Source organism: Symphalangus syndactylus, chromosome 14 (assembly GCF_028878055.3).
Source record: "Symphalangus syndactylus isolate Jambi chromosome 14, NHGRI_mSymSyn1-v2.1_pri, whole genome shotgun sequence".
In the NCBI taxonomy this organism is placed as follows: domain Eukaryota; kingdom Metazoa; phylum Chordata; class Mammalia; order Primates; family Hylobatidae; genus Symphalangus; species Symphalangus syndactylus.
This window is the reverse complement of record NC_072436.2, coordinates 24,392,155-24,416,085: the sequence shown is the minus strand read 5'-3', so window position 1 is coordinate 24,416,085 and position 23,931 is coordinate 24,392,155. Positions and strand designations below refer to the sequence as shown.

Below are 23,931 nucleotides of genomic sequence, written 5' to 3'. Positions count from 1 at the left end.
GTGTTTTATTGTTTTGTTATTTTATTTAGTCAACCTTTCTGTTATTTCACCGTAAGTTTATTTACACAGGGTAATCTCCCATCACAGTTGCATGGAAGGAATCTTAGAGGAAACAGTTACTGACTTTCTTAGTGTGAGATCAGAAAAACGAAGTGTTGGTATTCGCCTTGGGGACTTGCTGTCCTTCATCCTTGGTAAAGCAAACTAGCCATCTGAATGCAAAGGCAGCTCCTTACTTTCCATAAGTAATAAGTCGTGATTTCTTAATGAGGCAAATTATCTATTATTTAGTGAATTCATAGTATTTGTTACAAGTAAATTCATTAAGAAAGAGCGCTATTCCAATAAAACCAATTTAATTTCACAGACAGTTAAGGGGCATCTTCCATGTGCTCTGCACTGTGCTAGCCATGGGGTGGATATAGAAATGGATAAACTAGAGATGGGCTTTTTATTTACTTATTTATTTGTTTTGAGATGGAGTCTCACCCTGTCACCCAGGCTGGAGTGCAGTGGCATGATCTTGGCTCACTGCAACCTCTGCCTCCCGGGTTCAAACGATTCTTCTGCCTCAGCCTCCCGAGTACCTGGGACTACAGGCGCGTGCCACCACGCTTGGCTGATTTTTGTATTTTTAGTAGAGATGGGGTTTCAGCATATTGGCCAGGCTGGTCTCGAACTCCTGACCTTGTGATCTGCCTGCCTCGGCCTCCCAAATTGTTGGGATTACAGGCATGAGTCACTGCGCCTGGCCTGGAATGGGCTTTTTAAAGGAGATTATAGCCAAGGGCAGTGGTGTGCACCTGTAGTCCCAGCTACTCAGGAGGCTGAGGCAGGAGGATCACTTGAGCTCAGGAGCTCTGAGCTGTAGTGCACTGTGCCAACTGGGTGTCTGCACTAAGTTTGGCATCAATATGGTGACCTCCCAGCAGTCGGAGACTACCAGGTTGCCTGAGGGAGGTGTGAACCTACCCAGGTCAGAACTGGAGCAGATCAAGACTCCCATGCTGATCAGTAGTGGGATCTCACCTGCGAATAGCCGCTGCACTCCAGCCTGACCAACATAGACCCCATCTCAATCAATCAGTAAATTCATTTATTCATTCATAGGAATCACAGACAAGGGAATCACTTACCATAAAAAATATACAAAATAAATGACTCCAGAGGCATAAAACCAAAGGGGTTTTGTGCCAAAAAATAGGAATCAAGGAAGTAACATTTGAATTTGATCTTAGGGAATGGATGTACTTTAAACAAGTAGCCCTGTATGGAGAAGAGGAGAGAGGGAACAATAATGAAGAACAGAGACGTGGAGGCTGGAAGATGCCAGCTCTACCAGAAAAAGTAGCAAAAGTCTATGTGGTTGAAGTAGGGGGAGTGCGGGAGCAGGGAGGGTGTGATTGATGCCTGGCAGCTCCCCGTAACGTATGATGAAGTACAGTTTTCCCCTGATTTGGGGTTTCCAGTTCTCCATGGCTGCTGACGGGGCTCCCTCAGGCACACATTAATGGATTCACTCAGCCAGTGATTTTCCTGTTTTCTCTTTCATTTCCACTTTTCTATCCCATCATGGTTTTCTGCATAACCCCATCTAATTTTAGACCAATCTTGATGTGATTTTTTCTTCTACGTGAGTGGCTCAGTGAAGGCTTTCGAATACTATTTTCCCACTTGCATACTGTTTCAGAACCGAAGAAAGTAAAATCTAATTGTACCAGGTTTTTGAAAAGCAGTAGTTTCCATCGTATGTGTTTAAACAGTTCCCAAAGGTCTATCTGTAAGAATCTTTGAAAAGACACATTGCAGCCCAAACCTTAGGAGAAAAGAAAAAGGGGACTTCACATTGTAAAAGCAGCATTTATCTTTGCATCTTCACGTTCCTAGAAAAGACTCTCACCTTTATAAGTGGAGTTTTCTTGTGGCTTTTGTGGGGAGGATTCACTAGAATTAGGGCAGATTTTCTGGAAAGTCCCGAAATTCAGCGTTCTGTTGGATTTCTGGTATCTATTGAGCAAGCCAGTAGGGATAATGAGTCTTGGCATTGAATGTATTCTACGGGAGGGAGGAGAGAGAAGTGGGAGGAAGGTGTCCAGTCTTGCTGTCTTCCTGCAGCCTAAGCACGAGGAAGAAAAGGAGAGGGTGTGAGTAGATGACCTAAGCCCTGGACTAAGCCCTGTAGGTGCAGGATCTCATTTAATCCCCTTTCAGAGGAAACAGCCTGAGATACGTTTGACCCAGGCTTTGTGCTCTTAATCACTGAATGGCTTCCCGTTATTGATGATTTTACTCTGCCTTTATCCTATACTTACTTGTAGGCAGCTATATTCACTTCCTCCAAATAGGTTAACTCTTTGTATACTCTTTGGTACCTGGAATAAGTCCTGTGTAATCCTAAACGCCCAGTAAATATTTCTTAAAATGAAGATGATTCTCCTTGACAGAAAATTGATCTTATTGAGCATATATCCACTGAGAAAACAGACGTATGAATGTTTAATACTCCCTGATTATCGTATACTTTCTTATTTAAGCAGAAGTATAAAACGCATGCCAAAGGCTCACATAAATGATTTATTATGCACCAATTAACGTTATCTGAGCCATGGTTTCTTTTTTTTTTGTTATGAGTTGAGCATTGACAGCAAGGCAGCACTCATTTACCTTTTGTTTCTGTGCAGAAAACATTTGAAATAGGCAACTTGTCTCTCCTGAGTAGTCTGAGAAGTGTGAATGGAGACATTTGTATTAGGTGTCCATCTCATGACCAATATGCTTTGTACTTTTGAAGTTTGCTTTATTCTTAAGATTGTGGTAACTGTAAATCTGCCACTGGAACCATCCCCACAGATTGTCATAATGTGATCAGCTCTAAAAAGATTTCTGCTTTTTAAAGTATATAGCCTTAAGGATAATAATCATATAGATAACCTTTTAGATGTCAACACAGGCAATCTTTTTATGTGTTTTATTCATGATGCAATTACAGTACTTAAAGGAAAAAAAATCCAGAACCCTTACAAGTTCTTTAATAAGTACAAATATAGATTGCTATAGGTAGAAAGTATGTTTTAAAGCAAAACTTTATTACACCATTTTCTGAGGCTTTTATTAATTGCTCTGTTTTCCAGCGAGGCTTTTTCATAGGGATATGCACCTGACTAGCTTATTAAAAATAAATTGCCTTTGCGGTCTTATTTTCAGGGCCTGGTGCTGAAGTTAGAAGGTGATTGGGCAGTTTTGTTTTCCACAGAGAAAAGCAATCCGGGAAGAGATCTTAATTGACCTATTAGCTGAATTGAGGAGATGAATTAGTTGTAGAAAGTTTGTCAAAGTTAAATAATAGCAGTGAGTTTGAAGGCGTGAGCTAGCAGAACTAGAAGAGAAAGGAGAATGAGAAATAACTCACAGGCCAGCTGCATAATGGGGAGAGTGAGCTATAGATGAACTGTGAATGGCTGGCTTGCTCTGTTGGCTGAATTCCTTGAAAAGAAAGGATGAGACATTTTTACTGCAGTAAATCTTATGTGTATCTCTTGTGGATTGAAGAAATTATTGACTCAATATGATTTAAGTTAGAGACAAAGCACACTCACAAAATTCCAAAATCAGTCTTTTAAAAAAGCACTTCATAGTGAGCAAAATTTTAAATTAAATCATCATCTAAATTATGACATGCATTGAGAGGCACAGGTGAGGTTTTTTACTCCACATCGGCCTCCATGTAACAATAATTTTCACGTCAAAGTGATCTTTTCAGGTTTTCAGGTTGCCCTCTTCCCATCTCCTTTCTGTTTTCAGATAATTGGATGAAAGTAAAATCTTTTGAAAACATTGCTTTCAGGGTGCCAAAAGCAAGGCATTTATAACTGGCCTCAATTTGCAAACAATTTAGGAGTTTGATAAGTTTCTAACAGGACCATGGTGAGTTCACAAAATCTGATTTCTTTAATGGAAACAAAAAGTGTGCTTTGTGGAAGTTGATGTTAGGAATTACAAAGAAACCCGCTGTTTAGCACAAGTGCCCGGGCCTTTTGGCCAAGAATTCCTCAGCTTGGAACCTGAGCTAAGAAAAAGCCCCTGGTCACACCTGCAGATAAAAGACTTAGTGAAAGCTGGGAGGACAGGTGAAAAATGATGGTTTGGAAGCCAGAGACTGTTAAATACAAGTAACAGAGGTGAGAGAGGTATCCAGGAAAAGCCACTGCTGTACCTAAAACAGTAGTAGTTAAAAGGAATTAAAAATGTAAAGTCTTAGAAATTTGGAACTCTGCTGTTTCTGTACCTTTCTAAATGATCTCAGCCCTTCAGAGTCTGTTACACTGTTGCATCCTGAAAGATGGTCTTGATAGTAAATGGGTTAAAATGGTCTCATCAGGTCTGTTTTTCTCTCCTGGTTAAATGTCTACTTAGGTTAAATAAAAGCTATCCTGTTGTAGTCAAAACAGTAGTTCCTGGCCTCATAAGACCAGATTTGAATCTGAGCTGTGCTTTTGCTGGCTTTATGGTATTGGGCAAGTTGGCAATGTTCAACTTAATTATGTCTCCTCATTTGCTAAATGGATACCAATTTGTGAGACTATGCTGACAAACCTAAAGTGAACAGGTGAAAGACCCTCTGCAAAATAGCTGCTCAATAAACTGTTGAATGCTAATCCTAAATCAGCACTTAAGAGGTATCACTTACAATGAATTCCCTGTGTTTATAAAATAACTTAACAGGTGCAGTTCCCCTTCATAGGGAGTAACATGAATGAGTAACATCATGTCACCATACTGTTCTGAGAGGTACTTGGCAGATTGGTCAATATTGTGAACTCAGAACTCCAACCGTGGGATCCCAGCCATCCATTCAGTGGCATTTCTACCAGATTGAAGGTTGTTTAATTTTGGCAATTCTTGTACAGAATCCTGTGCATTTTAAGTTAAATTACTGTAGGTAATTGGGGATTTTGAAAATCTAGGCTCAATTGTTGACAATTCCAGTGACCTTTGGTCTGGAGCAAATCCCTTAGCCTATATGTATATATATATATGCATGTGTGTATATATATATTTTTTGTTTGTTTTTTTGGAGACAGAGTTTCTGTCATCCAGGCTGGAGTGCAGTGGCGCGATCTTGACTCAAGGCAACCTCCATCTCCCAGGCTCAAGTGATCCTCCCACCTCAGCCTCCTGAATAGCTGGGACTGCAGGCATACATCACCACATCCGGCTAATTTTTGTATTTTTTTGTAGAGATGGGATTGTGCTATGTTGTCTAGGCTGGTCTCGAACTCCTGAGCTCAAGTAATCTGCCCACCCCAGTCTCCCAAAGTGCTGGGATTACAGGCATAAGCCACCATGCCTGGCCCCTTAGCCTGTATATTTCATGTTTCTCATTCATAATATAAAGACAGAAAAGATGCTTCCTATAGAAAGATAGATGTGGACACAATTTCAAAAATTAAGTTTTATACAAATGTGAAGTACTGCAATTCATGGTGAGCCACTCGGCGTAGTTGTTTTTAGAGTAAAGGGGTTAGCTAGAGGCCTGAGTCTTGCTCCCTGGCCTGGCCCAAATCACCTGACCCAGGAGACATCCCAACCTCTCTAGCTTTTAGTTTCCTAATCTGTAGATTGTGAGGGGGGTTGACTCCATGATTCCGTGAGCTTTCTTCTCAAACATCTCATTCTAGAATATTCCATTGGTCCTTTTCTGTCACCTTCTTCCCAAGTGGTTGTGTAAGGGTGGCTTGTAGGCATTAGGCCAGAGCTGTGCGTTAGCCATAATTCAGATAATACAGCTTATAATTCAGCTTGTGTGGATCAGAAACTCTGCCTAAGGGAAGGCCCAGGTAAAACCTGTAAACTGCTGGAGTTTCATCACAGATGATGCTATTGCAGAGCCTCCAATATTTTGCCTCTTTTTTATGAGCTTTGGTGACTACCCCAGCCTAATGAGGTCCAAGATATCCCAGTACTTCCACGGGAGGATCATGTGAAGATTGCTCTCTGGTTCCAAAATTCCCTCCTAAAACAGCAAGGGTGGCACCTGGGGGAGGAGGAGAGACCTGGGGGAGGAGGAGGGACCTGTGAGAGGAGGAGGGACCTGTGAGAGGGGTATCAGTGATTCTGCAGATGATTCCTCCTCTTCCTGTCCTCTTATTAAAATTCCCTGAGGCTGACTTCAGCTAGATGTTGATCAGATTAAAGCAGTTGATGCTGGGATGAAGGAGTAATAAGCTTGAAAATTTTTAACTTGGACGCCTGGAAGTACTCATTTCATCCCCAAGCATTTTCCATCTCTATCCCAACTAGTCCAGTAAGACCTGTGGCATTGCTGAGCAATAAGCAATGCACCTGCCTGTTTTCACTATTGGATCCAGCTCTGTCCACTCTTTTCTGGGAGAACAGAGGGGATGGGTGGAGTGATGGCCCACTGAGTGCTGGGCTTCTCCATCCTCCATCTGAGTTGGCTGCATTCCTGTCCCAGGCATCCTCCGCCTCTGCTGAGCCACTGCCACTGCTACCTCCAAGTGTCCTTCCTTCCCTCCACATGCAGAATGGAGCTTTCCATCCCCGAAGAACTTGAGCAGCCTGTTTGCATCACTGCCGGGAGACCTGTTCAGTACTGCCAAGCACTGCAGGTATTTCTAGCTCAGTTTTCTTATCATTAGGGTGAACATATTTATCATCCAAACCAGGACACTTTTGAGAGTGAAGGGAGGAGAGCCATTAATAATTAAGCTGGGACAACAGGCATAAACCAGGATTGTCTGGGCAGACTCAAACATATGGTCGCCCTACTTGTTCCCTGTACTTGATGGAAGCCATCCTGACAGTAAGGACAGTCCTTCCACATCCTCTCAACCTCCACAGTGGCACAGACATAATTAGTTTATTGAATGAAGCAATAAATCTATTTTGATAAGCTTTTTTTTTTTTGAGACAGAGTCTTGCTCTGTTGCGATCTTGGCTCACTGCAACCTCTGCCTCCTGGGTTCAAGCGATTTTCCTGCCTCAGCCTCCTGAGTAGCTGGGACTACAGGTGCACACCACCACAGCTGGCTATTTTGATAAGCTTTAATGACAGGGATGGCGAATAGTGGTTAACAGTTAGTGAGCATTGCCAGGTGCAGTATGTGAGGTCAGCACTTTGTATAATTATTTAATCCTCATGATAGCTCTATAGATTTGGTACTATTTTTATTTTCTTTTTTTGTTTTGTTTTGTTTTGTTTTGAGACAGGGTCTCACTCTGTCGCCCAAGATGCGTGTAGTGGTGTGATCATAGGTCACTGCAACCTGGAACTCCCAGGCTCAAGCAATCCTTCCGCCTCAGACTCCTAAGTAGCTGGGACTACAGGTGCGTGCCACCATGCCTGGCTAACATTTTGTGTTTTGTAGAGACAGGATCTCCTTATGTTGCCCAGGCCGGTCTTGAACTCCTGGACTCAAGCGATCTACCACTGCCCGTCCTATTTTTCTGTTTTCTCAGAGGAGAATATTGATGCCTAGAGAAGTTAAAGTCGCTTGAGAGCAGGGAGTAAACAGCAAAGCTAGGGTTCAAACCCAGAGTGTAATCTCATAGGTGCTGTATTATACAGATAAGCTAGATGCAGGGGCAGGCTGGTATGTAAGAGGGCATGTTGCCTGTAGCATTTCTCCTTAGTGAATCTCTGAAACAAATCACATCCTGTTTATTTCCAACAAAAGAGAACAAATTTGGGATTATATCTGATTATAGCGTGCAAGTAGCAAATAAGATATGATGTATGTATTTTTGCAGTTTTTTCTTTCCAAGTTCCCCCATCTTTGGCCAAAATATCACATTTTAAACCCATGAAGAGTTAAATCTAGAGTTAATCACTTAGCATCAGCAGTGCAGCCAGAATTCGCATCTCCTGATTCTAAACTGCCTGACCCTACCCTGGAGTCACTAATGAGGTTGAGAGGAGTGCAGAATTAAGAGATAATTGTTTCAACCACCTGTTCTGCATGAGAGCCTTTCACCATTTTCTGTATGTTTATGAAATGACCATTCTGAAGTTCAGATCCACATAAGACTCATTCAAAATGATCTTCCTCAATGGAAACCGGGGGTGAGTTTTGAACCTGAGAGAGGCAGTCTGCTCTGGTTGGTGAACAGCACAGCTCTGGACCCAGACTGCCTGGGTTTAAATCTCAGCTCTGCCACTTCTAACTTTGTGATTCAGGCAAATTATTTAACTCCCAGTTTTTTTATCTGTAACATGGGGATAATAACAGCGTAAGAGCACTAGCCACATTGGATGGCTATAAGATTGAAATCAATTACTATATGTAAAATTCTTAGAATAGGGCCTGGCATAAAGCAGCGCTGGAACTGTTTTATCTGTAAAATATATGTTGCTTTTTAAAGGCCACTAGATGATACATTAGAGCAGGCAAGGTGCCATCGAGTGACCCAACCCTTTGTCATCTGTGGCAATATTACCTAAAATCTAGACGGTGGATTTTCACCTTCAAAGTGGTTCTTTGGGCACAAGGCAAGTCTTCTGAAACTCCCTACTTGATGCCTGGCACATTATAGGCATCTCATATTTTTTGTTAAATTGAACTGAAAAATTGAAGTGCTTAGTATCTAAACAAATGTAGAAAAGTGAGCAGCTGTATCCAGGGTCTGAAGTTGAAAAGATTTAAAATGTGGTTAGAAACTTCAGGGATGGAGGTTGCATGGGATATTTGTAATTACTTATGGATGATATGAAGACGGTACCTGCTGTATTTTACCACGTATATGAGTCTCTTGGAGATTTCATTTAAAAATGTGTCTTCTGAGTCTGAGATTCTGACTCAGGAGGTCTAGATGGGACCCAGGAATCTGCACTGACTAGGCGGTCTGTGAACCAGACTTGGAGAAACACCATTTTAGTCCAACATCTTGGATGCATGAGCTTATAGCTCCTTGACAATGGCAAAATTAGAAATCTAACTGAAATCACCTGAAAGATGTGCATGCATTGCATATACCATTGGAGACACCCACTCAGAGTTTTCTTATTGAGAGAACATTTCAGTTTTGAATTCATAGATAATTGGGTGGCACTGATGAATCACTAGTTTTTTTTAAATGTAAGCAGTGATACATCCACAAACACTTTCCTGAGAGGTGATAATCTCACGCAAAATTTAAGAAACTTTTATCTTTGGCTGAATCTTTGTGACTGTATTTTATGTTATGTGTATTCTTTATTTTGAGACATCCTGAAATCCTAAATTTTGCTCATTTTTTTAAAAGCCAAATCCCATTATAACTAAGTATATTCTTTTTCAGCAGTTTTCTCTGGGGAGTTTCCTAAATAAATGAATTGAATGGGGGAGCCAGGATGAATGGGTCAGTATGCTCATTGCAGTGCCATCTCTTAAAGGGATAAACTGGCAGCAATCTAAAAGGGCAACAGGCCTGGTGCAGTGGCTCACACCTGTAATCCCAGTACTTTGGGAAGCCAAGGCAGGCAGATCACTTGAGGTCAGATATTCGAGACCAGCCTGCCCAACATGGTGAAAACCCTGCCTCTACTAAAATACAAAAATTAGCTGGGCTTGGTGGCAGGTACCTATAATCCCAGCTACTTGGGAGGCCGAGGCAGCAGAATTGCTGGAACCTGGGGGGTGGAAGTTGCAGTGAGTCAAGATTGCACACTGCACTCCAGCCTGGGCAACAGAGCCAGACTCCTTCTCAAAAAAAAGAGGGGAACAAAGGGAGAGAGATTGATTTATGGCTCACACGCGTAATAAATATACCTGACAATTAACTATGAAAATGTAGAAGTGTATTTGCTGTCATGAAAAGATGTTTGATATATGGGTAAATGAACAAGCATGTTCAAGAACACATTGTAAAAAAATACCATAATACAGCTAATATTTACTGAGTACTTGCTATGTGATGGACACTTGGAACGCATTATCTCATTTAATCCTCATCATAAACCTGTGTGTTTAAAGTACTATTATCTCTATTTTCTGATGAGAGACTTGTGGCCCAGAGAGGGTAAGTGACTTGTCCAAGGTCATACAGCCTGTAAGTGTTCCCCAAAAGCCCATGTACTTCCACTGTTATGCATTACTGCACCTGGGGCAGTAGCCACACACTTTGTTTAAAGGGCCTGTATGAATACACCAAAATATTCACGATATTGATTCACGTTGTAGGAGTTTGGTGATTTAATTAATTTTTCTCTTTCTGCTTCCCTGCATTTTCTTTTTTCTTACAACGGCCAGTTATTAAGTCAACCAACAAATAATTCTAATGGCTTCCTAAATGTAGAAAGTTGGTTAATTTTGGTATTGCTTTTGCCGTTCAGGGATTTACATAGAGACAATCACAGAGATGCTAAACCAGTTAACCTTTTTAGGAAAGTGGCCATTAAAACCCTGCCTCCTGTTTTCATGATCAGTTTTCATCCTAAGATCGGGGAGACTACCTCTGCGTTTGTAACATCTTCAGTACTCAAGGCTTGGATGTAGGAGAGAAGCCAGTGTAAATGGTCCTCAGTTGTTTAGCACCTACTTATCACCCCAGGAGCCCTTAGAGTTAATAAGGAGCCCAGTGCACCAGTGATCAGCTACTTCATTTCCAGAAGTGGGATGTGGGGGCCCTGTTGCTGCAGTGGGGGTTTGAGGGTAGCTGTTCACCTGGGTGCATGTCCTGGATCTCATATTGGGGGCGGCAGTGCTCTCCTGGAAGGGGAGGAGCCAGGGAGGGGTCTGCAAGGGAGGATGGGCCAGGGAGGGAGGGCTCTGAAGCACACCCTTGCTGCCCGGGCAGGGTCTGCATCCAGGGTTCCTTCCTTCCGCCTGGAGCTTTCCCATGAATCCTTCTTCCACCACCTCCTCAACTAGCACCTCCAGCTCTCCCCGCCTGACCCGGCTCCCTCAGCCCACGTGTCCCCTCTTCGACAGCTCTTCTGTGTGCTAAGTGGCACGGACTGCTGTCTGTGGCTTCGGTCCCCGGTGGGGGAGTGCTGGGGTGTTCCTCCTCCTGAGAGACTGTTAGTTGATGGCCCACGTATCTGTTTCTGGGTTTGGTGCTATCAAGGTCACACGGGTGTCGCCCCAGACTCCTCTGCTGCTTACAGGGCCTTGTGCTGGCGTTACCATGGCATCAGCCCAGCCTAGCGGAGACTTGCTATCTGATTTCCATCCTCATCCTCCAGTCCCCTTTGTGCCTCAGCCCCCCTGAATTAATTAAGCAAGCAAACAATCAAGTCTTGTTTGACACTGTTAAAGGGAGCAGGCTTCCTGGTCTGTGGAGAGCTGCAGGGGAGGGATGTGATGACTTAATTACAACTGCCACTTGACTGAGTGTCTGCTAAGTGCGGGCTGCTGAGTTGCATTCTTTTTTTTTTTTTTTTTTTTCTTTCTGAGATAGGGTCTTGCTCTGTCATCCAGGCTGGAGCACAGTGACTTGATCTTGGCTCACTGCAACCTCTGCTTCCTGGGTTCAAGCAGTTCTCGTGTGTCAGTCTCCCGAGGGACTACAGGCACTTGCCACCATGCCTGGCCAATTTTTTATTTGTATTTTTAGTAGAGATGGGATTTCACCATGCTGCCCAGGGTGGTCTCAAACTCCTGGCCTCAAGCAATCTGCCCGCCTTGGCCTCTCGAAGTGCTGGGATTACAGGCATGAGACACCGCACCCGGCCTTAGTTGCATTCTTTATTCTGTTGAATCTTTATCTTTCTGCATGGTATGCAGCCTTGAGGGGGTAATAGCTTAATGGGAGAATTTATAGTTTTACCTGTATATTCGGTGGAAGATTTCAGGTGAGCAGAAGTTCTGGGAGGATTAAGCGTCCAGGGAGATCTTGAGAATGAACACAGTTGAAAATGAAATCAGTCCAGTTGTAAGTAATAAGTGATTGAGGGAAAGGAAGTTCCTTCACCTGGTTAATGAATATTTATTGCCTGTCACCCGGAAACACCCTGGTCTTGGAAGACTTGAGGGTACTGGGTTTGTACAACAGGCAGCTTTTGCATTGGACTTGCTGGCTGAAGCCAGATACCTTACATGGGCTGTACAGTGATGGATGGTTCATTCTTCCTTGGTCTGTTTGGTTGGAAATGGAGTCGATGGTGCTTCTAGCTGATCCCCTTACCTCTGAATTTTGTCCCGGTAGTTGGTGACTCCTTGGTGAAGTCAGTTTAAGTCTCTGGGAAAAGCATCCCATGCATATCGTATTCCAAATGTTCTGTGTAAGCCCCAGGTTTCTTTCACAGGTGCTGTGTTATTAGAGTTCTGGGGGCAGTTCTTGAGGGCATTTGTCTTTTCTGCCAATATTTAAAATAGCTGTTTGCTTTAGGCTTGTTTTACACTTCAGGTCATCTACAAGGGAAATGTTAGTTTGGGGGAAAAGAGATGCAATGAAGAGATAAATATATAAAGATACAGAGGCTCATAAACACTCTGGTTCACAGCTCCTGGCCAGCCCTGTCCATAAGAGCCATATGGACCCGGCATGTGGCTTAATCCTCGTAATCCTGGGTCCCTCAGACAACTGTGAAGGGGGATATTGCTACCTGCTTGCTAACATGCTGAGCTGTGAAGATAACTGAGGTTACAGATAATGAAGTGCTGGGCACTTGCGAAACATGATTTACAATCTCAGCAAAGACTCCATTGTTTATTCAGTATATATTTATTGACTTCCTTCTGTGTGCTAGGTACAGAGCTACATACCAGCTCTCCTTGGAGTGCAGTCCCTGGGCAGGAAGCTTCAGCCTGATGGACACTGTTTCCTAGGTTTCCTGGGCCCTGCTGAAGCCTGCTGCATCAGAATCTTCAGGAATCTGTGTTTAACCACCCTCCCCTGACTGATACCCAGTCATGTTTGAGAAGGCCCCCTGGCACAGTAGGAGAGGTTCAGAGACAAGCTAACTGTTATGGGCGAGGCTGGCACAGGCAGTGGAAGGAGATAGTAAAAGAACAGGTAGTCTGGCCGGGCGCGGTGGCTCACGCCTGTAATCCCAGCACTTTGGGAGGCCGAGGTGGGTGGATCACCTGAGGTCAGGAGTTCAAGACCAGACTGGCCAACATGGTAAAACCCCATCTCTACTAAAAATGCAAAAATTATCTGGGCATGGTGGTGGGCGCCTGTAAGTCCAGCTACTTGGGAGGCTGAGGCATGAGAATCGCTTGAACCTGGGAGGCAGAGACTGCACACAGTGGGCCGAGATCACGCCACTGCACTTCAGCCTGGGTGACAGAGCGAGACTCCATCTCAAAAAAAAAAAAAAAAAAAAAAAAAAAATTGAATAGGTCGTCTGCTGGGTGAGGACCCCTCCACCCCAGCTCTCATCCCCTGGCACAAGGGTTGGAGCACTAGACTTCACGTACCAGTTCAAGATATGCATATCTGGGGAGCTGTCCTGGGCATCTGGGAGAGGGGGTGAGGATGGGTGGGGGTCCCCATGTAAGTCCTTACTTCAGGTTGTGGCTTCTGCATAGCTCCTTATTGTGTGGACCTGTGAGCACACACCCTGGAAAGGCAAGTCAAGGCCTCCTCTCTGCTGGTTTCAAGTGGTGGAGAAGCCCTGCATGATTGAGGCAGAGAAGATGCTGGAAACTCTCGCATCAAACCAGCTCAGAGCTTGAGTTCAGTCCCCTGCAAAATCCCAAAGCCTCAGGATTGATTGATTGATTGATTGATTATTTATTTGAGATGGAGTTTCACTCTTGTCGCCCAGGCTGGAGTGCAATGGCATGATCTCGGCTCACTGCAACCTCTGCCTTCCAGGTTCAAGCGATTTTCCTGCCTCAGCCTCCCAAGTAGCTGGAATTACAGGTGTGTGCCACCACACCCAGCTAATTTTGTATTTTTAGTAGAGATGGGGTTTTGCCGTGTTGGCCAGGCTGGGCTCGAACTCTTGACCTCAGGTGATCTGCCTGCCTCAGCCTTCCAAAGTACTAGGATTACAGGCATGAGTCGCTGCGTCAGGCCCCAGAGCCTCAGGATTTTAGAGCATTGTCAATCCCCTTACTCTCTTGGCTGCCTCAGAAAACCAAGAAACAGGAATTTACTTGTCCCAGGTCTATTTGGGGCTGAGCTAATGCAGAGCCTAGGTACACAGCTGCTTTTATATGTATACATATGTGTGTGTGTGTATACACACACGTATATATATACGTGTATATGTACACGTATATATATACACGTATATATGTATATATACGTGTACATATACACGTATATATGTATATGTCTATTTTACATATATATAATGTCTATATTATATATATATATATAAAATATATATATATATATTTTTTTTTTGAGACAGGACCTCACTCTGTCTCCCAGGCTGCAGGCTGCTAATTAAATTTTTTTTTTTTTTAATAGAGACAGATTCTCACTACATTGCCCAGGCTCGTCTTGAACTCCTGGCCTCAAGTGATCCTCCCCCTTCAACCTCCCAAAGTACTGGGATTAGGCATAAGCCCCTGTCCCTGGCCTGCTGCTTATTACTGTCATTACTGATCGTCATGGTTTACTATGAATGGATAAAAGGGAAAGTTAAGAACCATTGATGGGCACGTTATATTGTACCCAACATATTAATATAAAGGTTCTTCTAGGCTGGGCGTGGTGGCTTACACCTGTAATCCCAGCACTTTGGGAGGCCCAGGTGGGCGGATCACCTGAGGTCAGGAGTTCGAGACCAGCTTGGGCAACATGGCAAAACCCTGTCTCTACTAAAAATACAAAAATTAGCTGGCTGTGGTGGCGTGTGCCTGTAGTCTCAGCTACTCAGGAGGCTGAGGCAGGAGAATCGCTTGAACCTGGAAGGCAGTGAGCTGAGATCGTGCCACTACACTCCAGCCTGGGCGACAGAGCGAGACCCTGTATCAAAAAAATGTTATTCTGATTTTTTTTCCCTCTATCACATATGCCATTTAAAATATAAAGGATGTATGGAGGTATGATTCATGTATCATAAAATTCACCATTTTGGTGTTTTTTTAGTATATTCACGTAATTGAATGACTATTAATACCATCTACTTTGGAACATTTTTGTCACTCCAGAAAGAAACCCGAGACCCTTTAGCAATCACTGTCTATTCTCCCTCTCTGTAGCCCCTGGCAACCATGAATCTACTTTCTGTCTCTTTGAATTTGCCTAGTTTGGACACTTCATATAAATGTAATTTAGCAGGCTGGGCTTAATGTCTCACGGCTGTAATCCTAGCACTTTAGGAGACCAAGGCGGGCAAATCATTGAGGCCAGGAGTTCAAGACCATCCTGGCCAACATGGTGTGAAACCCCATCTCTACTAAAAATACAAAAATTAGCCGGGCATGGTGGCACGTGTCTGTAATCCCAGCTACTTGGGAGGGTGAGGCAGGAGAATTGCTTGAACTCAGGAGACAGAGGTTACAGTGAGCCAGGATCACACCACTACACTCCAGCCTGAGCGACATAGTGAGACTCCATCTCAAAAAAAAAAAAAAAATTATATAATATGTGGCTTTTTGTATCTGGCTTCTTTCACTTAGCATTACATTTTTAAGGTTCATTTATATTGTAGAATGAATCAGTACTTCATTCCTTTTTTATGGCTTAATAATAATTGATTTTATTTATCAGTTGGTAAACAGTTGTTTATCCTTTGACTATTATGAATAGTGCTGCTGTGAACATTCAGTTGTGTATGAGTTTTTTTGTGGACATATATGTTCATTCCTCTCGGGTATATACCTAGGACTGAAATTGCTGGATCATATGTTAATTCCGTGGTTAACATTTTGAGGAATTGCCGAGCTATTTTTCAAAGAAGCGGCCCCATTTTACAATCCTACCAGCAGTATGGTAGAGTTCATATTTCTCCTCATCTTCACTAACATTTATTGTTCATCCTTTTTATTTAGTCAGCCTGGTAAGACTAATAATGTTGAACATCTTTTCATGTGCTTATCGGCCAGATGTATTTTGGAGAAATGTTTCTTCAGATTCTTTGCCCGTTGTTTAATTGGGTTGTCTTTTTATTGTTGAGTTGGAAGAGTTATTTATATATTCTAAACATGAATCCCTTTATCAGATACAGGATTTGCAGATAATTTTCTCCTATTCTGCGAGGTGTCTTTTAGTGATGCCCTTTGAAGCTTCACTAATTGTAATTTCGTAAGGAACAAATGTAAATTTTATACCAGGCTGCACTTTTTGCCTGTTTGGTTTTGGATTTTCTTATTGTTGGTATCATTCATGAAAGACTTAGCAGCATTTCATTGGTTAAAGCTAACTTCAGTTTTGAGGAAGTCCAGTTTGTCTTTTTTTGGGAGGTCGGTCACTTATGCTTTTGGTGTCATAGCCAAGAAACCATTGCCAAATTTAAGGTCATGGATATTCCTGTGTTCCAAGAATTTTAAAGTGTTAGCAACTACACTTAGGTCTGTGATCATTTCGAGTTAATTTTTGAGGTCTTTCTAATTTCTATTAAAAGTAATCTTTAGTCAAGGATATTGAAGTATAAAGCTAAAAAAAAAGCCTTGATTTTTCTAAAAGGGACTGTGGTACTTAGCTCTGTCCTGTCGAAATTACTAGTCACAGGATGCTAAAATTATAGGTTTAGTTTTTTAAGGGAATAAATAAATGCCTCAATCTCAAATTAATTTTGCTCTGAAATTGAGCTGACTACTAAGATGAGATCCAATTTAGGAAGTGTTTTGACATTACCCCCAGTGAGCAATTTGGGAAGCACATAAGCAAAAATAAGAAAGCATTCATATGGGCTGCTTCATAGGGTTTTTTTTTTTTTTTAAGTGTTGTGTTTAACCTTATGAGAAACACTTGAAAGTATGCAACTTGATTGTCTGCCCATACATATATATGTTCGGATGTGTAAGTACAATTTCTGTAGTTTTACTCAGGGAGTAAGTGATGTATCTCTTCAAGTTCCTAATAATTCCCTTTTTAAAAATGAATAAAATAATATTAGATACCTCATGGGTTCTTGTGAGGATTAGAAAAGTTTATTAAAAGGGTTGGAATAAACCTGGCACTTAGTAAATGCTTACAAACTGCTTATTGTTATTAAGTATTCCATTTATTTATCCTGCTATTTCCAGTACATTTTAGCCACCAGCATAATCAGTATTTCTCACTTAATGTTAAATACTGCTATATTTTTGAATTATTGTATAAATATATGCTAATTATGATTTTTGCCCGCAGTAAAGGAATAATAAACAGTTCTCATGAATAACTGAAGTCTAATAATGTTTTTATTGTTTTATAACATTTTTCATTTAGTTATAATTACTTAAATTCAGAAAAGCAATTGTAGAACTGGGTAGCAGAGTGTTTTGGTGTGTTGAGTTACTTGTCCTTAATCACAATAGTTTAACCAATGAAATAATGCTAGGTCTTCTGTGAATGCACCCAAAATAAAAAGCAAAACCAAATGGGCAAAAATGCGGTCTCATATAAGATTTACATTTGTTCCTTATAAATAATCTAAGGTATGTTTCTTTTTTATTTTTCTTTTTATTTTTTTGGAGACAGGGTCTCTTTCTGTCACTCACGCTAGAGTACATTGGCACCATCATAGCTCACTGTAGCCTTGAACTCCTGGGCTCAAGCGATCCTCTTGCTTCAGCCTCCAGAATAGCAGGGACTACAGGTGCAAGCCACCACACCCAGCTAATTTTTGTATTTTTTGTAGAGCCAGGGTCTCGCTATGTTGGCTGGGCTGGTCTCAAACTCTTGGCCTCAAGCAGTCCCCCTTGCCTCGGCCTCCCAAAGTGCTGGGATTACAAGTGTGAGCCACCGTGCCTGGCCAGGTGTCTACTTTCTCTCCCAGACCAAACAGGAGAAAAGTCCTGAATTTGAAAGGGAAACTCATGGAGCATTTTGAAGATGGCTTTAGGCCAGTTATGTGTCAGTTTTTCTAGCTTGGAGTTCAAGGAGCAAAGATGGTTTGTTTGGATGGATGACCTGTGGAAGGAGTAAGTCCACCTGGTGGAAGGTTCAGGATGACAACCCCACGGCCATCCAGGTAGAAATGAAATGACTGCTGGGCATCAGCATGAGAGGGAGGGCCATGAAGTTTAAATTTGAGAGGAGGAGAAGGATTGGACAATCAGGTTGTAAAGTAGCTTGAGGCCAGTTTGGACTTCATTCCACATCTTGCTCTATTCTACAAGGAGTCAGATTTGCCTATGAATGTACTATGTAGCATGGAGCAGCAAAATAGATGTGGATTTGCTAACACATAAAGCTAAAATTTAATAGACCATCCCCACTGTCTTACAGGTTTTCAGTTTTACTGCCCTGCTTGCTGGCTGCTAAGAAATAGTTTAGCTTGTTTTACCGTCACTTTGTAGACATTCTGTGATTTCTCTCTGACCTGTTGTTTCCAAAGCAACAGCATGTAGCCAGTCAAAATACGATTTCACCCTTGTTTGTAGAGCTCTGTAGTAATTAGGAAAGGATTCGAAGCTCCATTTGAAATGCAGGCTGGTAATATGATGATGTGTTGGATGTTTCTCAGTGGAGAATAAGGTGCTCCAAAACCATGGCAGCAAAATACTAAATGTTGTGAGAGAGATGGTGACGTCTTCCTCTGTTTATCTCCATTATGGGAAACTTTTAGATGTGGATTAACTTTGCAGAGGTGGAGCAGTGCAAGGCAAGGAACGTTATCCTGGGGGAGCTGCTTTGGTGGAGAAAACCTGGTGTCCTGCCAAGCCTTGGCCTTCAGGGCGACCATAGGGCTGGTCTTCCACATTGTGGAAGAGAGAGACCTGCTAGTCTTGTGATCTCTACTCGGGAGCAATGCACTGAAGAGAAATGCTTTTAGTTTTGAGTAAAGAGATAGTCATTAAATATTGGCTTCTGCTATTATTTATTTATTTAGACAGAGTCTCACTCTGTTGCCCAGGCTGGAGTGCAGTGGCGCAATCTCAGCTCACTGCAACCTTCGCCTCCCAGGCTTAAGTGATTCTCCTGCCTCAGCCTCCCGAATAGCCGAGACTAGAGGCACGTGCCACCATGCCCGGCTGATATTTGTATTTTTATTAGAGATGGGGTTTCACCGTGTCAGCCAGGCTGGTCTCGAACTCCTGACCTCAAGTGATCTGCCTGCCTCAGCCTCCCAAAGTGCTGGGATTACAGCAGGCCACTGTGCCCAGCTGCCATTTATTTTTATTTTTAAAAAAATATGTGTAATAATACGACAGGAAAAAATAGGGAGTAGACAAAAAAAGTAACGTAAACATAGTGGTTCTCAATCAGGGATGATTCTGCTTCCCAGGAGACACTTGACAGTGTCTGGAGACATTTTTTATTATACTGGGGCTGGAGGGCTGCTACTGGCATCTAGTGGGTAGAGGTTAGGGATGCTGCTCAACATCTTGTATGTAGTGGATAGACACCCCCCCCCCCACTACCACCAACAATAAAGAGTGATCCAGCCCAAAATGCCAGTAGTGCCAAGACTGAGAAATTCTGCAAGAATCTACCCCTAACACATAATAATCCAACCCCTAATTGCGTTATGATGGTATATTTTCTTTCATTATTTTTTTTCCACATTATACGTAACTGTGTACTTAGTTTTTTTGTGTCTGGTTCTCTTCATTGAGCATTATATCCTAACAGAGTAATTTTGTAATTTTCAAAATTTTTAAAACTCACACATTTCTTTCCTATACTACATATATTCTAATTTACTGCTATTCTGAATAACCTGTAATGAATAACTTTGTGTATTTGGCTTTTCTTTTTTTTTAATTTCTAGTTATTTCTTAAGGGTAGTATTTATAAGTGTTCATATTATTTTTCTAAGTGGTGAATTTTTTATGATTCTTGACAGATGTTTCCAAGTTGCTTTCCAAAGGCATGGTACTAATTTCAGTGTCATCAACAATGTATAGACTTCCTGTTTGCTTGTGTTTTTGCCTGCATAAAGCATAAAGTTGTGGGGAGAAACCTATTTTTTTTTTTTTTTTTGGCTAAGTCAATGGACAAAAAGTGGTATGTGTTTGATTAGTAGTGCTTTTGTGTGGGAGAAACATTGTTCTGATCACTGTCGTCACAACCCTCAGAAGTCATGATAAAACCATCTGTTTCTGTTTAACAAAGACTCTGAGAGTTATTCTAGGTCAGTGGAATGATGCCTGTCTGTACTTACTGCGAAGAAGTTTATTAAGAGAAATTGCGGTAGTTTCAACTTTCTTGGAGTACTTTTAAAAGAACAAGATCCACTCAAATTATCATGGAAAATCCTGTCAAACTCTTAAGAAAATTGTCTAGGAGGCCGAAGTGGGTGGACACTTGAGGTCAGGAGTTCAAAACCAGCCAGTACAATATGGCGAAACCCCATCTCTATTAAAAATACAAAAATTAGCCGGGTGTGGTGGTACATGCCTGTAATCCCAGCCACTCGGGAGGCTGAGGCAGGAGAATAGTTTGAACCTGGGAGGCAGAGGTTGTAGTCAGCCGAGATGGTGCCACTTCATCCCAGCCTGGGTGAAAGAACAAGACTCTGTCTCAAAAAAAAAAAAAAAATTGTTTTTGATGAAGCCATTAGTGTTATAGTTAAAATATATTTAGGTATGCTAGGACTCCATTGCACTTTCCTATTTTTTATGAGTTATTTGTGTATTTAATGGGGCACATAGCACTATGACATTTCATATATGTAGAATATATATATATGCTTGACACGTGGAATGGTCAGTGAAAATGTATTAAATATGAATGAACAAACTTCTGCCCGCACTTTAAGGCCAAGAGTATAATTTTCTGCTGTAATGATGACAGAGAGCTGTAGTGGAGTGTGACCTTTTGATGTACTGTTGGTCCTGATTATAGTTTTCTTGACTTTGAAGGCTTGATCAGGAATAAAACCTCCAATTATATCACTTTTTCAGTGGCAAACCTGTTTTACGGAGTAGTGATTTGTCTTGGAACAGGGCTTTGGAAATTCATTAAAAGCAGGGATTTTCTCACATTTCCTAAGAGAATTACAAATATGAAAAGCTGTGGATAAAAATTATCTGATCTTTGAAGATTTGCTCCTTTTTAGAATAAAACGTTTTCTTATATTTTCATGTCATGTTTTCTATGTTTTCTAAATTTTTATTCTTTCTCGAGGGAACCATTCCAAGTTGTACAAGTACATGTCTTTAAATATTTGCATTTGACAATGACTCCCTTCTCTGGTTCTTCTAACATCTTAAATGACTTTTTTTTGTTTTTGTTTTTGTTTTGTTGTTTTGAGACAGAGTCTCGCTCTGTCTCTCAGGCTGGAGTGTAGTGGCGCCATCTTGGCTCACTGCAAGCTCCACCTCCCGGGTTTACGCCATTCTCCTGCCTCAGCCTCTCCGAGTAGCTGGGACTGCAGGTGCCCACCACCACGCCCGGCTAATTTTTTTTGTATTTTTAGTAGAGACGGGGTTTCACTGTGTTAGCCAGGATGGTCTCAATCTCCCGACCTCGTGATCTGCCCCCCTCGGCCTCCCAAAGTGCTGGCATTACAGGTGTGAGCCACTGCGCCTGGCCGACTGTTTTAGTTACTAGTATGTGTCAGTAAATGCCTGAGCAGGGGTTTTGAGAACTCTGCCTTCCTCTTCTTTGACTTTTAAAACTTATTTCTTGTACAGTGTTATCTTTCTGAATTATGTAGCATTTTGCTTTACCCTGGATTAGGTGTCCTCATCTGGGTTGGGTGGTTGTGTAGTACATCATGTGATCAGACAGCAGACATGGACCAGGACGGTCCCTGGCAGGCACCGTGTGGGGCTCAACTCCTTCCTTCCCTTGTCTTATGTTACTCACTGGAGCATTTGCTGCCTTCTCTCCTCTCAGCCCATCAACCTAGAGTTGAGTAGGAAAGAGTGCATTGAATCAAGTATTTAAATTGCTCTGATGGTTTTGTATGTGCTGTAGAAGGAATTCGAAGACAGTTTTCTTTTTGTCATTTTCATGGGAATCAAGAACCTCATTTAATCAGTAGCCTGGTATTAGTTCTAAATCATCCACACATAGATGTGGGGTGATTTTGGTCATGTTATTTTATAGGGCATTGCCCTTCTCCTCCAGCCAAAATATTTGTAATATAAAGCCCATGATTCTATCCTCTCTCTCTGGTTTCATTGATAAACTTATAATATTTTTTTATAAAAACTCTTTTAAAAATTAAAAATAGATCCTGGTATGGTGGCTCACACATGGAATCCCAGCACTTTGGGAGGCCGCGGCCGGAGGATTGCTTGAGCCCAGGAGTTTTAGACCAGCCTGGCCAACACAGGGAGACTCTTCCTGGGCAGCATAGATGCTGCCTCTACAAAATAAAAAAAAAAATTATAATACTTGATAGAAAATTCAAACAGATGGAAGGGCACAATTATTTTTTTTTTCCGAGTTGGAGTCTCATTATGTTGCCTAGGCTGCGTGGCGTGATCTCGGCTCACTGCAACTTCCGCCTCCTGGGGTCAAGCAATTCTCCTGCCTCAGCCTCCCAAGTAGCTGGGATTACAGGCACCCATCACCACGCCCGGCTAATTTTTTTGTATTTTTTAGTAGAGATGGGGTTTTGCCATGTTGGCCAGGCTGGTCTTGAACTGCTTACCTCAGGTAATCCGCCCACCTCGGCCTCCCAAAGTGCTGGGATTACGGGTGAGAGCCACCGCGCCCAGCCAGGCACAGTTATTTTTAAGTTTCTTTTCCCATGCTATAGGTTCATTTTGCAGATGTAACCGCTTTTGAAGTCTCATTGTGTCGTTTAAGAACTGCTTTTGAGGTATCTCTGCCCTACATTGTATCATCCTGCAGTTCTGAGACTTGCTTTTTTCATGAATAATATAGATCTTGGACCTCTTTCCCCATCAGCACAGAGACATAACGTACTTTTGCAATCATTCAGTAGTGCTTCGTTGTGTGGATGTGCCAAAATTTATTTAAGCAGAGCCCAGTTGATGGGCATTTATGTAAAAAACATGCTGTGTTTTGCCTTTTTAAAACAAAGCTGCAGTGAATATCCTTTGACTGCCTGGATTTGAATCCTGGCTCCAGCAGTTGCCAGTTTGTTGACTCTGAGCAAGTTGCTTTACCTCTCATGTCTGCAGGTTTCCCCTCTGTAAAATGGGAATATTAATAATATCTGATGGGTATGTGGAATAAAATAGCCAATACATATGCTACCCAGAACAATGCCTGGGACACAGTCAGTGATCAGTGATCATTAGCTCTGTGTGGCTGCCTGTGCCTTTGCACACTTGAGAGCAAGTCAGCCAAATAAATTCCTAAATGCTGAATTGCCGGGCTGCTGGTTCAAAAAATGTACAATTCAAATTCTGATGGGTACTCCCAGTTGCCCTACACACATTATACCAAGTTATTCTTTCACTAGTAATTAAACTTTTAACCTCTAAAAGCCTTTTTTTTTTTCTTTTAATGTAAGGCTTGAAAGCAAGAACATTCCTTGATTACTTCCTCCTATTTATCTCTACTCTTGGCCTTACTACATCATGACACATCTTATGAAATACTGGTGTGATAATAAGCGTTTTGTGCAGTCCTTCCATGGAAGAACTGGTGAAAATGTAAAGGTTCACAGTGGTCTTCAGACTTGTGTTTGAGTTTCTCCCTTGCAACAAGGTGCCTGACTAAGAGAGTAAAGGTTACTTCCTGCATGTTTAATGGGGCTTGATATTTGCATATGGGCAGGCACATCTTCCTTGATGAACAGTGTTGGGAGCCGTGTGGATGACTGACATCAAGTTGTAGTACAACAGGAAAACATTCCGAGATTAATTTTCCTTTTCACTGGGTAGGGCTAGAGGGCAACTGCAAGTGAAATGCTAGGCTGCAGGTAGATGGTTTGTCTTGAGCCATGAATAATAGTTTAGCAGCAGCATGGGCAGAAAAGTTGAGATTTCTGGATACAGGACCTGGTGAGCCGGG

General features: G+C 42.1%; 1 protein-coding gene across 3 annotated transcripts in view; it reads left to right on the top strand.

Moving 5' to 3' along the window:
• Positions 1-23,931, top strand: part of PRKCA (protein kinase C alpha) — a 508,353-nt gene that overhangs the window by 60,870 nt on the left and 423,552 nt on the right. Inside the window, exon 1 of one of the 3 annotated variants that reach the window (XM_063617498.1) lies at positions 6,406-6,629. The exons of the other annotated variants lie outside the window; for them this stretch is intronic. The gene's annotated coding sequence lies outside the window, so the exon portion shown is untranslated. Of the gene's footprint in view, positions 1-6,405; positions 6,630-23,931 lie in introns of those variants that run through there. 3 annotated transcript variants of the gene reach the window in all.